General features: G+C 44.4%; 1 protein-coding gene across 2 annotated transcripts in view; it reads left to right on the forward strand.

Moving 5' to 3' along the window:
* Positions 1 to 16,144, forward strand: part of OSBPL1A (oxysterol binding protein like 1A) — a 537,997-nt gene that overhangs the window by 247,812 nt on the left and 274,041 nt on the right. The gene's annotated exons all lie outside the window — the stretch shown is intronic.

Genomic DNA, 16,144 nt, shown 5'->3' on the forward strand with positions numbered 1-16,144 from the left:
TGAAAAAGGGTTGTTAGAACCAGGGAAATTCAGTATCCATAGACATTGGTGGCTGAAGGAAAGTAAATGGTAAAAGAATCTTGAAAATGACAGTCTCTGCCCAGATCACTGGGTCACCCAAAATGGAATCAGATGGGTGCAAATATGAAAATGAAAATCCTATTGGACAGCCTCCTGGAGAGGAATAATAAAAAGAAATAACTGATTGTGCTAATCAAATATCTGTCCAGAAAATGTCATATGCCTGCATGCCTCAATTGAGAATGAGTTTGAAAGTAAGTGTATCTAGGTTGTGGGGAAATCAAATGTCTACATCTATACCATATTGCTGCACAAGGTCTGTTATCTGGGTAAAAAAAATATACCGGTCCCTGCCCAGGTCCCTGGGTCAGTCTGGGATTAACAGGATCTAAAGCTGCTCCTCATGTCCGTGGTCCACGCTGGAAAACGCGTTTCACCCGTCCTGCGGGCTTGTTCACATTGGAATGGGTGAAACGCGTTTTCCAGCGTGGACCACGCACTTCATGTAGCTGCACAACGATGGAGTATTCTAGTAGGATAATGGACTTTCCTCTCTCCCAAGTTGTTCAGAATTGGTTCAAGGAGCAATCTGGAGAGTTTTGACGAATGATGTGGCCACCATGTTCACCTGACATGAACCCAGTTGAGCATTCAAGGGATGTAGTGGAGAGGTCCATTTGTACCCAGTATCCTGCACCTCCAAATGTCAAGGAGTTGGGCATGGTTTTAACATTTCTCCAGAGGTCTTCTCTCCACTTGTAGAATCGATGTAACTGTGAGTTGCTGCACTTTCATTAGGGCTAGGTCCAATAGGTCCTATACAATACTAGACACCTATACCACAACATCTACCATTGGGATCAATTAGTATACTATGGTATAGGGAAGATAGCGGCGGAAGAGAATTACCACACCTGGTTTTGGAGTGATATGGGGCAGTGATGCAGGAGTCAAAATGACCCAATCCTATATAAACATGACATCACTTAACAAATCACCCTCCATTGTTTTATTGGCATATTGAGGCTGCCAACTTTCTAGGAGACAACTTTCAGATTGAGTGGGTGGCTATCAGATGCAGAAATAGTAGACTGAGAGGACAGCATGGCTATACCCATGCAACTAATTTCTCTGAATTTTCTATTATCTTGTATTTTGTAGTGTTCAAGTCTTATTGCTGATACTTTTTGGTGTGTTCTTGTTTAGAATAACCCCTCCTTTTCATGCACCTGAAAAGTATTACTAAATTGATTGAGCAGCTACCATTTTATATTGCTGTTGTGAGAGGCATAGAAGGGACCAGCATTTGTAAGGCATGCTGGTTCTTGTAGTGCCATGTGGAGACTCTACAGTTGACTCCAGGTGCATTGTCTCTCAATTTAGATATATTTTTGTAAGTGCTATTATCATGGAATACTTAAGTTTCACCGACGGCCGGGATTCCGGCTGTCATGATCCCGACTTCGGGAACCGGCCACCAGTATGCTGGCAGCAGGGCGATCACTAGAAAGCCCCTTGCGTGCTTGCTACACTTGCCACCCTGTGGACACGGCTTGCTGCATTCGCCACAGGTTATATTCTCCCTCTATGGGTGTCATAGACACCCATAGAGGGAGAAAAGCATTTGGCACCGGTATTCTGGCAGCGGCATTTCACTGCCTGTTGGGATTCCGGCGTTGGCGGTCTCGTGATTGCCTCCCATTATCATGTAGCATAATAATAAGCAATTATATGACCCAGAGTGGGGGCTTTTATAATGAAGTGTTAGGGACCACCACTATTAGCGAAGCCTTGATGCGGCCTGGTGGCTTAACCATAACTTTGCATATATGCAACTAAAATTTCAGATTTTTCTATTGTCATGTAGTGTTCAAGTCTTATTGCTGATGTGCTGGGGTAAACTGTGCTAGTTTTTTCTTGTTTAGACTAAAACCTCCCTTTTATGCACCTAATACGTATTACTAAATTGATTGAGCAGCTACCATTTTTTTATTGTTGTAACCAAAATCCCAGTAGAGGCCTAAGGGTCAGTAGACATTGGTCAAGGAACAAAAAAGGGGGAAAAATCCAAGTTGAATGAAATGCATCCATCTTGAAAAAGTAGGACTAGGCCTTAAAAATGAGAGAGAAAATAATTGAGATCCAGGGGAGGCAGCACAGCTAAATTTGGACCCCTTGATCCACGAGAGAGACCCAAATCATGTAAATAGCACAAGAATTACAATCGAAAGAGCAAACTAGATTAACAAAGCATAACCGAAGTACAATTAAAATACAACATGTACTGTAAATGCTTCAAAACTGCATTTTCCTAAAATGTCCAAAATCTTGAAAAATAAAAACACAGTGGCCAATAAATGTCACTGAGAGAGCCTTGCTAGAAGTAGAGTATTTACTCCTTAGCCCTGTAATCTAAAAATATGGCTATAACAAGTTGGGGCTTAGGTCTACTGCCCTGTCTCTCTGGGCCTAAACAATGTGCACACTCGATTTGGGATACAGGGTGAGTGTCTTAAACTCCCAGTGCTAATGGCAGGGTTTTACTTAAAAAAATAAAATAAAAATAAAATAATAATAATAAAAAAAAAAAATCCAATACTGAAGCCCCAACAAAATATGTAGATTATTTCCGATATTACGATTTTCCAAATTGTCCATTTTATCAGCCATACCTTGAATAGTGCCTGCCTGAGAATATACAGTAACATGAAGGGAATGAACTGATCTACAGTTCCACTGGTCCATTATTCTAAAGTGGAGATATTAAAAGAATTTGAATCTATTTTCACCAAGGATGCATCCAACCTTCCTCAAAATTTTTTATCCATGCGGGGCATAAAATAATTTTGAAATTTCTCTTGCAGCATCCCCTAGAGAAGCTGGAGGCAGACTCGAGGCCAGCAAGGATTGAGAGGGAATAGTCTCAGTAGAGTCCTGAGATGAACGTGTAGGGGAGGAAGGAGTAGATTTGGTAACAGTGGCATTCGTTTAACTTTTAACTATTCTGGAGGTCTCAGAAGACTGAGTTACCCTAGAGAAGGACGGACCGTAATCTGTCCATATAGCTTAAATTACCAAGGAGCAGACACAAATCTGTAATGAAACTCACCTAGTAAGGAGCACTCTCAGAAAAAGTAGTAGTTCACATTACTTAAATTGGGAGCATCCCACAAGCAAGCCATGTGGGTATAACAATGGGGCTTTAAGAGAGTATTAAGACCACACAATTGGCAGTAGCTACTAAAAGAACAAGTGCATACACACTTACCAATCGTCCGCCCGATGTGTTGTATCTGACGTCACAACTGGGTGGACATTTAAATGTGTCCGCCCAGTTGAGAGGTCAGTCACTGGTGGCCTCTGCAGCAAGTGCTGACCGTCCATACACACACCCACCAGACTCTACTGAGACTACTCCATCTCCATCATTGCTGGCCTTGAGTCTGCCTCCAGCTTCCCTAGTAGACAATGTAGCACTTCGTATGCAGATTCAGAGACTCAGTCGTACACAGATATACAAGTGTTACATATCAAATTAATCAGCACAGACTCCTGGTGTATCCTAGTCACATCGCAATGCGATGAAGATACGTTTTTGGCCAAAAAGATGCCCAACGCCAGTAGGGTCTCACGGGACTTGGTGTGCCGAGAGGGGCTGTTTGGCGCAACTGCAGCAAGCCTGTATGAGACACATCTGTAGGTTACTAGATTAATCTCAGCAGTGGATATTGATCACTAAGGGGGTTTTCACATCACTTGCAATGCTGCCCGCACCCCAAACAAACATGCGGAAACAGGAAGGGTAGAGTCAGTGGAATACCACTAACATTTTTGGCGCTCTGGCGACTTCCAGTAGCTGTGGCCGGAATAGATTGTGCACGGAATACTACTCCGGAGGGTGTTATGTTTCTCATATGTTATGTACCTTTATAAAATCACACCCACATTAGACAAACCACGTTCGCACAGTTTTCATCTTGCCGAAATTTTCCATTGCTGATGTGTTGATGTGTTAGCAGAAGAGCCCTGAGCCATTGGGTTTTATTTGCACTAAGTGTTTCCAGGCTCTTCCCTGCCAGTCACACAGCATTCACAGATCTTCACTGTCGGGTTAGAATCGCTGAGTTTAATAAATGTATGTTGGGTTATATTATCAGTATTCATAAAGTGCGTGCTCTGTATTATATGCTGTTTAATAATTAACTTCTGTGGTGTACTATGAATAATACAGAGTGAGATGAGTAATTAATAGCATATAATGCTGTAGGCATCATTGCTTTTTATTATTTTCAAGTAATTGGGATACAGAAAAGAAAAATGCTGGGTGGGGCACACCGTAGCAAAGAATAGAAGGTTTGGGGCTTTATATGTTCACATGTTATACAGAACTTTCTAATTCGCTTTACCTTGAGGTTGTAGACAGCATATGACCGTTTACAATTCCTTATCATTTTAACTTCTGATAGGGCACTCTCGTAATGTAGGCGATTCATTTGTTGGTATTGGGTACTGTGAGTGGGTTATTTTTCGATTCTGCGCTGTATTTAATTTTGGATATTTAATAGATTAGTAGGATTGTTGGTTGGCTTGCTCAGGGGTGAGTCCTTCTTGGTCATTTACACTCTGCACAATGCAAGATAAACCACGGACCCAGAAATTATATTTCATGTACTTTGTGTATATATAAAACAATTGTATTCTATTGATCTATTGTAAACTTGTCCTGGCAAGCTGTGTCCTGTATGTAACGTGTTTTCAGCGCTGCATATGGCGTCATTTGTAGAGGTGGTGTTTATGGGATATTCTTTGAGGCTCAAGGAAGTAAGAGAACTATCTCGGCCTACGTATTCGTATAAAGAAGGTGATTCCGAGTTGTTCGCTCGTTATTTTTTTTCGCTACAGAGCGATTAGTCGCAAACTGCGCATGCGCAATGTACGCAGTGCGCCTGCGCCAAGTAAATTAGCACAAAAGTTTGGTAATTTACTCACAGCGTAACAAAGTTTTTTCATCGCTCTGCTGATCGTAGTGTGATTGACAGGAAGTGGGTGTTTCTGGGCGGAAACTGGCCGTTTTATGAGAGTGTGCGGAAAAACGCAGGTGTTCGAGATGCAAGACGCAGGAGTGGCTGGAGAAACGGGGGAGTGGCTGGGCGAACGCTGGGTGTATTTGTGACGTCAAACCAGGAACGAAAAGGACTGAGCTGGTCGCAATGGCTGAGTAAGTCTGGAGCTACTCAGAAACTGCGGGGTAATCGTTACGAGAAAATTAGCGAAGCTTTCGTTAGCAATTCTGCTATGCTAAGATACACTCCCAGTAGGCGGCGGCTTAGCGTGTGCAATGCTGCTAAAAGCAGCTAGCGAGCTAACAACTCGGAATCACCCCCAAAATTGTATGTTTAAAGTACTGTCTGCTTCCAACACAAATAACCAGACCTCCTTTTAAAGCCAGTTCAAGAAATAGATTTATGAAACGGGTTAAGGAGGTGTCCCAAGATTCATTGGTTCACCTCTAAAGAACGCTGTGTTAATCAGTTAACATTTGGCACTGAGAGAGTAGCCATAAGAATGAGATGCTGGCAGCATCCAGGGTCCATTACCTAAAGGAGTGTCTGCCAGACCAGGGGGTATATTCATTAAGAGTTGGATCCATTCCGACATGCATTTGTCGGAATGGATCCGACAACCCCTATTCAATAGAGTGGCCAAATCCGACTGTCGGATTTGAGCCTAATCCAACTGTTGGATTTGGCCGGTATCCGTGCGGCTGTCAGCAGCTCCCCATGTGTGAGAACACCGGGAGCTGCTGGAGGTGCACATCACGGCCACCCAGTGCCGCGCTGCAGGTAGAGAGGTGCCTGGCCGGGGGACGGCCGTCAAGGTACCTCTCATCCCCGCTCCCCGTAGCACGCCGCACCGCTTCCCGTCTCCTCTCCACGTTTTTTTAAAGTCTGATTGAGATTGCCGGAAAGAGGGCCAAAACCTATCAGATTTGGCCCCGTTTCCGGCAGAAACACGTGGATCGGCGGCTATTCCGCCGATCCACGTGTTTTCCGACAAGTCGGGAATTCCCGACATGTTTGGAAAAAACTGCACTTTTTGAATAGGTCGGAACCCCTTCCGACCGAAATCTGTCGGAAGCTGCCGTCTTTCCGATAGCTATTGATTACACCCCTAGGAATACATCAACATTTCTCACGTGACTCCTTTTACGCGAGTCCTAGCCTACTGCAGAAGTTAGCAATTCAGTTTTATTTTCCTAAGAATAACTGCATACATGTGTTGTGTGTGTGTGTGTGTGTGTGTGTGTGTGTGTGTGTGTGTGTGTGTGTGTGTCCTTCTAACCCTTTTTTAAACTTTGTTTAAGCATTGGATGCACTGTAGTTTGTTCTCAGATTTAAAAAGTCATTAATCGTGGTAGCTGCAGTTCTTTCCATGATGTGGCCGTGGACACTGTGGCAGTACAGGCGATCCCACTAGATCACCAGGGCATGGGTGCAGGTCAGGTTTTCCCTTAAAACCATTTTAATAGTAGCCCACAGTACCCGGTGGTTTTGCCAGCAGGGGGATAAGGCTTAGATCTGGAGCCCCTCCCCCAGCCCCAGGGCGCCATTTCCCGCAAATGTTCCCGCCCTGGAGCTGCATATCTGTCTCTCCCTCACTCCCTGTCAGTGTCTGGGCACCATTTCTCTCAGCTACACTGTTCCTGGGACTGCTTGGGCAAATCCTCCTGTGTAAAGCCGCCTGGTTGTCAGCGCTGTGACTTTACATGACACTTAAGTATTCTACCTGCCTATTAGACAGTGTTTGTTAAGAAAGAGTGCATTTAGCTAGGGTTTTCTAGTACAATTACCCTTTGATATTGTCAAAGTCAGAAAAATGTCTCAATGCACGTTGCCATATTTGCACCGCACACTGGTCCGCGCTGCGCGTGCATGCGCTCTCCCGTGGATGCGCATACCCGCAATAACGTGCACTCGCAGGCGCGGTATGCGTATTTACGGTAGAGCTTATGTAGTCGTAGCGTGCGACTCATTCGTTACAAATGTTCACAATTAATGTAGTTTATAGATCATGGTCCCTTTGATAGATTCTGAAAGTTTGGTTAAAATACAATGTCCCAGAGCTGAGGAATCCCTCTTTATATCGTACAAAGGGTCTAACAGGAATCATACAGCAGTGTTTGGTACCCATCGGAAGAGTATTTAATTAGCAATATTCCGGTGTTGGTTTGGAGCGTATTAATCGCTCGTGCGAATAGTTATGGACATAAGAAGTTTATGTCCATTTCTATTATTTACACATACTCAGGTATGCGGCGGGAAACCCAGTTTCCCACCCACCTGAGCTGTTGGAAATCGTCACAGCCCACCTGTATGAATCACCCTATGACCTTTTGTTATGATACAGGGCCGAATTCCTTCGGCCAATGGACAATGGGATTGTAGGACCAGGAGATTGCATTGTGTGTGGGGCATAAATAGGCAGGCCGACCACATCCAGCTCTCACTCTCTCATCAACGGTTATCTGCTGATAGCCGGGAGCTGGATATCGAGGCGCAGGCGATCATACCCTTTATGCGTAAGTTTCTCTCCGTAATCATTGTCTTTCTGTGAGCCAATTTCTCTCTCTCTCTCTCCATCTCTCTCTCTCTTCTTTACTCTTATATCTCTCATAGTATTATAGCATTGTATTGTATAGCATTCAGGTTAGTATAGTATTGTCTTTTTGTATTTATTGTTTAGTTCTGTGGTTAGGAAGTCTCTGTTATATTGTAGTGTATCATTTGTACTGTTATCCCCTTTTACAAGTATATTAGATATAATACAGTTAATAGGCCTTGGAACCTAAACCAGTATCTGTGTATTTTCTATAGTGTTAAGTGTTCACTTGAGCGTCGGTGACGCACAAGCAGCTTTGTAGATAGTCAGGTTACACAAGGTTGCACTCACACCCTGTACTCACATTAAGGTATTCAGTGTATTTCATTGGTATAAGGTTTTATCATAAAGGTATAGTGTTGTGAGCGTCTGCATCGCTGGTGACCTCCTCGTGGTCTCGAGCGTAAGCTACGCCATAGCGAATCATTACCCTAGACATAACCAATAACGTGTCCTGTGATCACTGGGCCGTGAGCGAACGTGACGCTTGAGCGTCTCGCCTACGGCTGAGCGATCGTTACGCAACTAGCGTACCATTACGGTACTTCTTCAGTAAACAGCGTACAGTGTTCTTAGCTTCATAAAGGGTTGTTTATACGACAAAGGAATTTAGCATTGTCAATTGCGGGCTCGTCCTATCCTTCTCATATCTGCACTAGGTAGATCAGCAGACACTATCCCTCCAGCAAAGGGTGGGAGGTTGTCTCACAGTGCTGACGGGATAAGCGTCTGCTTCGCTTAGATAAAGAGTGCTGAAGGAACCCGGTAACCGGAAGTAAGAACAAAACGCTTGTGTCTTTTTAAAACTGTTTATTTTTCTTTTGTCTTGCGTACGCATACATACCTGCATTTCTTTTCACTTGTGTATTTCATTTTTTCGTATATCACTATTCCTGTTTGCCAAATTTTATAGTTGATAGAAAGTGCTAAAAAGAGATTTGCTGTTATTTAATAGTAGAGGTAATAATTAAAGTATAGAACAACACACGGTTTGTCTGAGATACAAGGCAGTCAGTGTGGATTGCGGTAGATGATCAGGGATCACCTACATTGATAAATAAATATATTGTGTTACGGTGGATCCTTTGCATTGCGTACACGTGTCGCTAACAAAGACTAGCGTACGCAATCCAAAAGGCAGACGCACGCAGCGTTCATTACGCAACGTAGCGTCCGGTTACGCTCACGTAGCTCAAGTCACGAAAAAGTTGAATTAGCGCAAAGCGATAATTAGCGCAAGGCGATAATTAACGCACAGCGGTAGATAACGCGAAGCGGTAAATAACGCAAATCTATTTTTGGAAAATCTGAAATTTAGTTTAACAGATCCTGCTCCTAATTGGTAACACTTTTGGCCTAAAGACAATTTCTGCGCAGAAATAGATATAGAAACAAAGTGTACATGTGTTGAGTGAGTGTGTTTTGTATACAAAAGTTTATATAACTTTAAGGTGGAACCAAAAGGAAAGCCGGGTACTCGTCAAGGGACATACGTGTAAGTGACATATACGGTGGCTAGGGAGGCATCCCTGGTTAAATAATATTTGAGCATTAGAGTATAGCGGACCATAAGGTAACAAGACCAGGAGGTCATAAGGTAACAAGACCAGGAGGTCATAAGGTAACAAGACCAGGAGGTCGTAAGGTAAAAGGTCCGCTATAAAAGTCCAGTGGCACAACGCCTGGGGTGTTGGTGCAGAACCCATATAGGCCATAAGCTCTTGCTGAAGGAATCGCGGCCGGAAACATCGATTCCATTGATCTTTCAGTACATGACAAGTAGTGCTCGTGTACTGAACGATTGGACCGCACGTAATTGTGTGCAGTAGTTAGTGATCTGACCTAATACCATTAGAGTAAAGTGGTCACAAACGCTATTTGTACATTCTGACGTGATTTGTGTAATTTTTTATTTTTGGAAGGGAAGTTCGCTGGTCACTCAGGAACTATCTAACAACCCCACCTTTACTGGAAAGAGTAAGTGTCCTGCGGGTAACCCTCATATGTTCCAGTAAACTGAAGGTTCCATAGGGGCCCTGTATCGAGTACGCCAGCACCACGTCGGTGTGATCAGGTCGTATTGGTCGAGGTGGGCGAGTGAGTGGGGTACTCGGTAAACCGCCACCGCCGGCCTACTGTGGAGTAATTTGGTTGTCTGTAAAGGCTTGCTGAAAACCTTGATACAGAGATCCAAGGAGGACTAAGCAACACCTGCAGACTATGGGGGCCAGTTGCTCAGGTAGGGGGCGATCAACCCTGGTTCAGGTTGATTCTGTGAACCGACCAGTTGGGTCGGCACGATATGTAATGTGTGAAAAATATGGAATTCACACCGAATCTTTATGTGATGAATGGGAGAGAATGACTGTACAAGACAGGGACAAATTCCCAAGAATAGGTAGCTTTAGTCCAGAAGTGTTACAAAATTTAAGGAGGAGGATATGTCTCGTAAAATCAGCAAAGAGACGAATTCAACATCATGATTGTTTACAGTTATGGCACCAGGAAGGTGAGATACAGAGAGGTTTGGCTCTGGCGGCAGGATCTGGGGCAGTCAGGAAGTTGATTGCCACAGCTCCTCCTCCACCATACATTGCAGGAGAGAAGTTGATTGCGGAGAGAAACGCACTGGGTTGTAAAACACAAACTCTTAGTAACCCTGTAAATGTTAATAATGTTAACCAAATAACTCATGCAAGTATTAACCCGTGCAAGATGTACCCTGTTTTGAACCTTCCTCAGGAGTGTGATCAAGAAGACGATTCAGCAACAATTTCAGCTCTCTCTCTTGCAGCCACCATAGCAGAGACCACAGTAGGCACAGCGACACCCACGAGATTAGTGAAAGCCCCTAGCGGAGGGATAGGTGAGGTCGTGTCAACGGGTAAGTACGGCACCATGCACTACACTGAAACAATTGTACCACAACAAGCTGTAGAATCTACACAGGAAGAGGCTGTTAGAATTGCTCCTGTAAGGGTAATAGCAGTCCCCAATGGAAAAACAGATGTCTCTGGAGCCACTCCCATAAGGAACATTGCCATGTACACTCCATTTTCCAGAATGGAATTAAGAACAATAGTGTCCGAATTTCCTGACCCCAGGAAGGATTTAGTTGCTAGCCAAAAATACATCAGGGATCTAGGTAACACTGTAGAACCCAACAACAAGGATTGGCAGATACTGCTAAGAGCTTGTTTACCTTCCAATGTTGATGCAACTCAGTTTTTAGCTGATTGTGCATTGGATAAAGATGTACCGCTTACAGACGTGTACAACAAGGATAATGTAAAAAGGATAAATTTACAGCTAAAGGAGTATTTCCCAGCCGTTGTTAAATGGAATAAAATATTTTCCATTAAGCAAAAGGAGTCCGAAACGGCAACAGAATATTTTCACCGGGCACTATTAGAAATGGCAAAGTACACTGGTATAGAAGACATTAAGACCAACCCAAACCATCGAGAAGTAGCAGTATCTGTACTGATGGATGGTTTAAAGGAAACATTAAAGACTAGGGTTCAGACCACGCAACCATGCTGGCGAGGTCTGTCAGTGTCCGGCTTGAGAGAGGCTGCTATTGATCACGACAGAAACATCACTAGGCACAGGGAATCGCAAAGTGATAAGTTGATGTCCGTAAGTATACAGGCGCTGACCACAAGGCAGCCTGCGTATGTACCACCGAATCCTGTGGGTAAGGCAAGTGTAATAACATGTTTTTCTTGTAACAGACCGGGACACTTTGCACGAGAATGTAGAACAAAGAATGTACAAAGATCTTTTCAACCCCCTAGACAACAACACAACACACGACATTGGGAGCAGGGTCCACAGAGGCGGAGTTTTGAGCCACATACAGGGGAAACAAAAAGATATCCCCCGAACAGAGATTGGCATGCCTCTGGTAGTTCCCAGCTAACTCCCCCACAAGTAGTTGCTGCCAATGGGATTCAGGGAGGTCAGCATACCCAATAGGGGTGTGGCCATACCTGTAATCTGCAGCCAGTTAAGTTGATTGCCAGTCTTGGAAGCGAACCAGAAATTGCAATCAATGTAGCTGGTAAAACTTTAAACTTTCTTGTAGACACAGGGGCGGCCAAGTCAGTGATAAATTCGACAGTGGGCATGAGAACCACTGGTAGGACAATTCCAGCCATGGGAGTAACAGGAGTAGTCCAGCACTACCCTGTTAGCAAACCAGCCGAGATTACAATAGGGCCTTTGCATACCAAGCATTCCTTTTTGCTGGCTGCATCTGCACCAACTAATCTCCTGGGGAGAGACTTACTATGTAAAATGGGTTGCGTCATTTATTGTACTCCTGAAGGTGTATTCTTGGACATTCCTGAGAATCACGCTCAGGAAGTACGAGACATGTTAGACTCCCCATCAAAATTAATGTCACATTCCATTATGACAAATAGGAATCCATCCCAAGTAGAAGAGATGACATCTCAGATACCAGAGTCGCTTTGGACAAAAGATGGACAGGACACTGGATTAATGGCAAACGTAGCTCCAGTAGTTGTGCAAGTAAAAGATGGTAGGATAGCTCCAAAAATCCCACAGTATCCTCTGAAGCCAGAGGTGGAGTTAGGAGTTTTTCCCGTAATAGAGCGCTTGCTACAACAGGGCATTCTAGTAAGAACGTCCAGCACCGCAAATAGTCCCATCTTCCCTGTTAAAAAGAGTGGGGGGAGGGGTTACAGGCTAGTGCAGGATCTAAGGGGGATTAACAAAATAGTTGAGAGTCAGTTCCCCGTAGTGCCTAATCCAGCTGTCATCCTAATGCAAATTCCTCCCACTGCCAAATTTTTCACTGTTATTGACCTCTGCTCCGCTTTCTTTTCGGTACCTCTGCACCCTGACAGCCAATATTTGTTTGCATTCACATACAGAGGAGTCCAATACACGTGGACTCGGTTACCCCAAGGTTTCATAGATAGTCCAAGTATATTTTCTCAGGCTTTGCATGATTGTTTACAGTCTTTCCAACCAGACAGTGGATCAGTATTGATACAGTACGTGGATGATCTACTGCTGTGTTCTGATTCATTGGAGGCATCCCTGAAGGATACGAAACAGCTCCTGTTTCATCTTTCAGACACAGGTCACAAGGTCTCCAAAGACAAGTTGCAATTATGCCAAGCTAAGGTAAAATATTTGGGACACTGTCTAACACAAGGACTGAGACACCTGACCGCTGATAGAATCCAAGCCATTAGAGACATGACACTGCCACAAACCCAGCAACAGATCAGGACGTTTTTAGGAATGTGTGGGTATTGCCGTAATTGGATCCCAGGGTTTTCCATATTGGCGCTACCTTTGCAGGAAATGGTCTCTTCAAACAAACCTGATCGGATTTCGCATACAGACGAATCTGAAACAGCATTTGAGAGACTCAAACAGTGCCTAACGCAGGCACCAGCACTAGGTATGCCAGACTATGGGAAACCCTTTGAACTATACGGAACAGAAAGTGCTGGGTGCGCAGCAGGTGTACTAACACAAAAACACGGTGATGCCAGCAGGCCAATTGCATACTACAGCGCCCAGCTAGATACGGTAGCGCGATCCCTCCCCACATGCTTGCGTAGCGTTGCGGCAATAGCATTGCTAGTAACAAAAAGCGAAGATGTCGTGCTAGGCCACAACCTCACAATCCATACACCGCATGCGGTATCTGCCTTATTGAATTCTGCCCAAACCAGACACGTCTCATCAGCAAGGTTTACAAGATGGGAATTGGCATTAATAGCCCCAGTAAACATCACCATAAGGAGATGCAGCGCATTAAATCCTGCAACATTTCTCCCAGGTGTGCCTGGTCAGACACAAAGGGTGGAAGGTGAGAGTGATGGGGAAGGAGGATTTAATGCAAAGGGAGATACACATGATTGTATGAAATATTTGACCCAAAATTTTACCGCAAGGCCTGACATCAGTGACAATCCACTGGAAGATGCAGAACTCACGTTCTACACGGATGGTAGTTGTCACAGACAGTCAGACTCGGGAGACTTGTGTACTGGATACGCAGTCGTAGATGACCAAGACACCATAGAAGCGGAACCGCTAGGCCCACCTCACTCAGCCCAGGTTGCTGAACTGGTCGCCCTAACCAGAGCATGTGAATTGGCTAAGGGTAAGTCTGCCAATATCTACACCGATTCTAGATACGCGTTCGGGGTAGTACATGATTTCGGAGCCCTATGGCGGCTCAGAAATTTCATGACGGCGGCTGGTACACCGATAGCGCATGCAGCTCATATAAAAAGGCTTCTAACAGCAATACAGGAACCCGACAGAGTGGCTGTTATCAAATGTAAAGCACACACATATAGCCAAGACCCAGTATCCCTTGGTAACAGCCGAGCAGACGAAGCCGCAAAGCTTGCAGCTGCTACCCCCACACGGACAGACACCACACAGTTGATGGTATTTAATACCATCAACACACAGAAGTTGTGTGAGATGCAGAATCTGTGTTCCACACAGGAAAGAGCAGTCTGGAGGGCAAAGGGATATGGCCAGGAGTCCTCAGGGCTCTGGACGGATGGACATGGTAAACCAGTGGCCCCCAGGGCATACCTTCCATGTCTGGCTGAAGCAGCTCACGGGCTGACTCATCTAGGCAAGGAGGGGATGTGCAAATTGGTAAGAGCATACTGGTGCGCCCCAGGATTCTCCTCTCATGCGAGTAAAAGAGCAATGTCATGCCTTACCTGTCTGAGAAAGAATATTGGAAAAGCAATACCTACAGAACCATCCCATATCCCACCTGCCGGCGGCCCTTTCCAGGTAATACAAATTGACTTCATTCAATTACCCCCATGTAGAAATTTGAAATATGTACTTGTCTGTATAGATGTTTTCTCGAATTGGGTCGAAGCTTTTCCAGCAGCTACAAATACAGCTATGTTTACAGCTAAGAAAATTGTGCAGGAATTTGTATGTAGATATGGTATCCCTAGAATCATTGAAAGTGATAGGGGTACCCATTTTACAGGTGATGTCTTTCAAGGAATGTGTAAATTGATGGGTATTGATAGCAAGCTGCACACTCCGTACCGTCCACAGGCGAGTGCGAAGGTCGAAAGAGTGAACAGCACTATTAAAAATAAATTGAGTAAAGTAATGGCAGAGACAGGATTGACGTGGCCAGAAGCTTTACCCATTGTTTTGTATAGCATCAGAACCACTCCCAGGTCCCCTCTTAATCTGTCTCCTTTTGAAATCTTGTTTGGTCGACAACCGCATGTCATGATTAACCCTCAGGATGATTTGAAATGTAACAATGAAGTAACTGTAAAGTACTTGATTAACATGAGTAAACAGTTGAGGAATCAAAATGATAATCTGAAGTTGGTGATTCCTGATTTACCAGATAGTAATTGTCATGACATTGAACCTGGGGATTATGTAATGATACGAAATTTTCTACGCTCAGGTTGTCTTATTGATAGATGGGAAGGACCATACCAGGTCTTATTGACTAGCACCACAGCATTGAAGGTTGCTGAGAGAGAGACTTGGGTCCATTCATCCCACTGCAAAAAGGTTGCTGATCCAGAGAAGTCCCGCGATAAGGAACAGACGGTAGAGGTTGTATCACTGGAGTGTCTGTTCCAGGAGGATTGAGGCGGCACCTGAGCCTTGAAAATCGAAAGCAGCTGTCGACTCCCTTCTCCCTTTTATTGTTTTTCTCCACTTCCCAGCCCCTCTCCCTTAAAATTTCTTTTTCCCCCTCCTCATTCTTCTCTATTTCCTCCTCAAAGATGGACTTGCCCCAAGAGACTGTGATCCGGATTTTGATGTTAACCATGATGTTGACCAGAGCAGTCTGTTCCGGCGAGAGTACCATAGAGGTCGAAAGAGGTTCTGGAATGGGTTCCGATTATGATGATGGAGGCGTAGTTTTCCAAGATCAACCAAACCAACAAGCAAAGGCGAGTATCAGAAAACGATCCGATAGAAGAAATTGTGATGGATTGTTAGCTGAAGAAAATTGTATCTGTAGGCTCTGTGATAATCTGGTTGAAGATGGATGCATAAAGAAATGCCAATCTAGTTTTAATATCCATATAGACCGGCATCCATTGAGTGACTATCACTCCTTAGTGGGTAACGTGTTAAACCAAACAGATTGTTGGGTATGCTCTCAAGTACCTCAGGGTCACAGCAAATCAGGGCTAGTACCATTTCCTTTAACGTTAGGGGAGGTACTTGAGCTAAGTGGTGGGAGACCGGTGGACCGGAGGTTTAACATCTCCAGCCCTCCTAGTTTGAAGCTCCACCAATACCATGTGGATAGGTCCCTTTTATGTTTTAACATCTCCAATCCCAGAAAACCGGGAAATTGGGAAGTGTCGTGGAGCAACCTTACCATGACCTTTTCACACAGAGCAGATAGAATGCCTACAGATACAGAGCTCGTACGCCATATAGCCAGTAGAGG

The sequence above is a fragment of the Pseudophryne corroboree genome, chromosome 5 (assembly GCF_028390025.1).
Source record: "Pseudophryne corroboree isolate aPseCor3 chromosome 5, aPseCor3.hap2, whole genome shotgun sequence".
NCBI lineage: Eukaryota > Metazoa > Chordata > Amphibia > Anura > Myobatrachidae > Pseudophryne > Pseudophryne corroboree.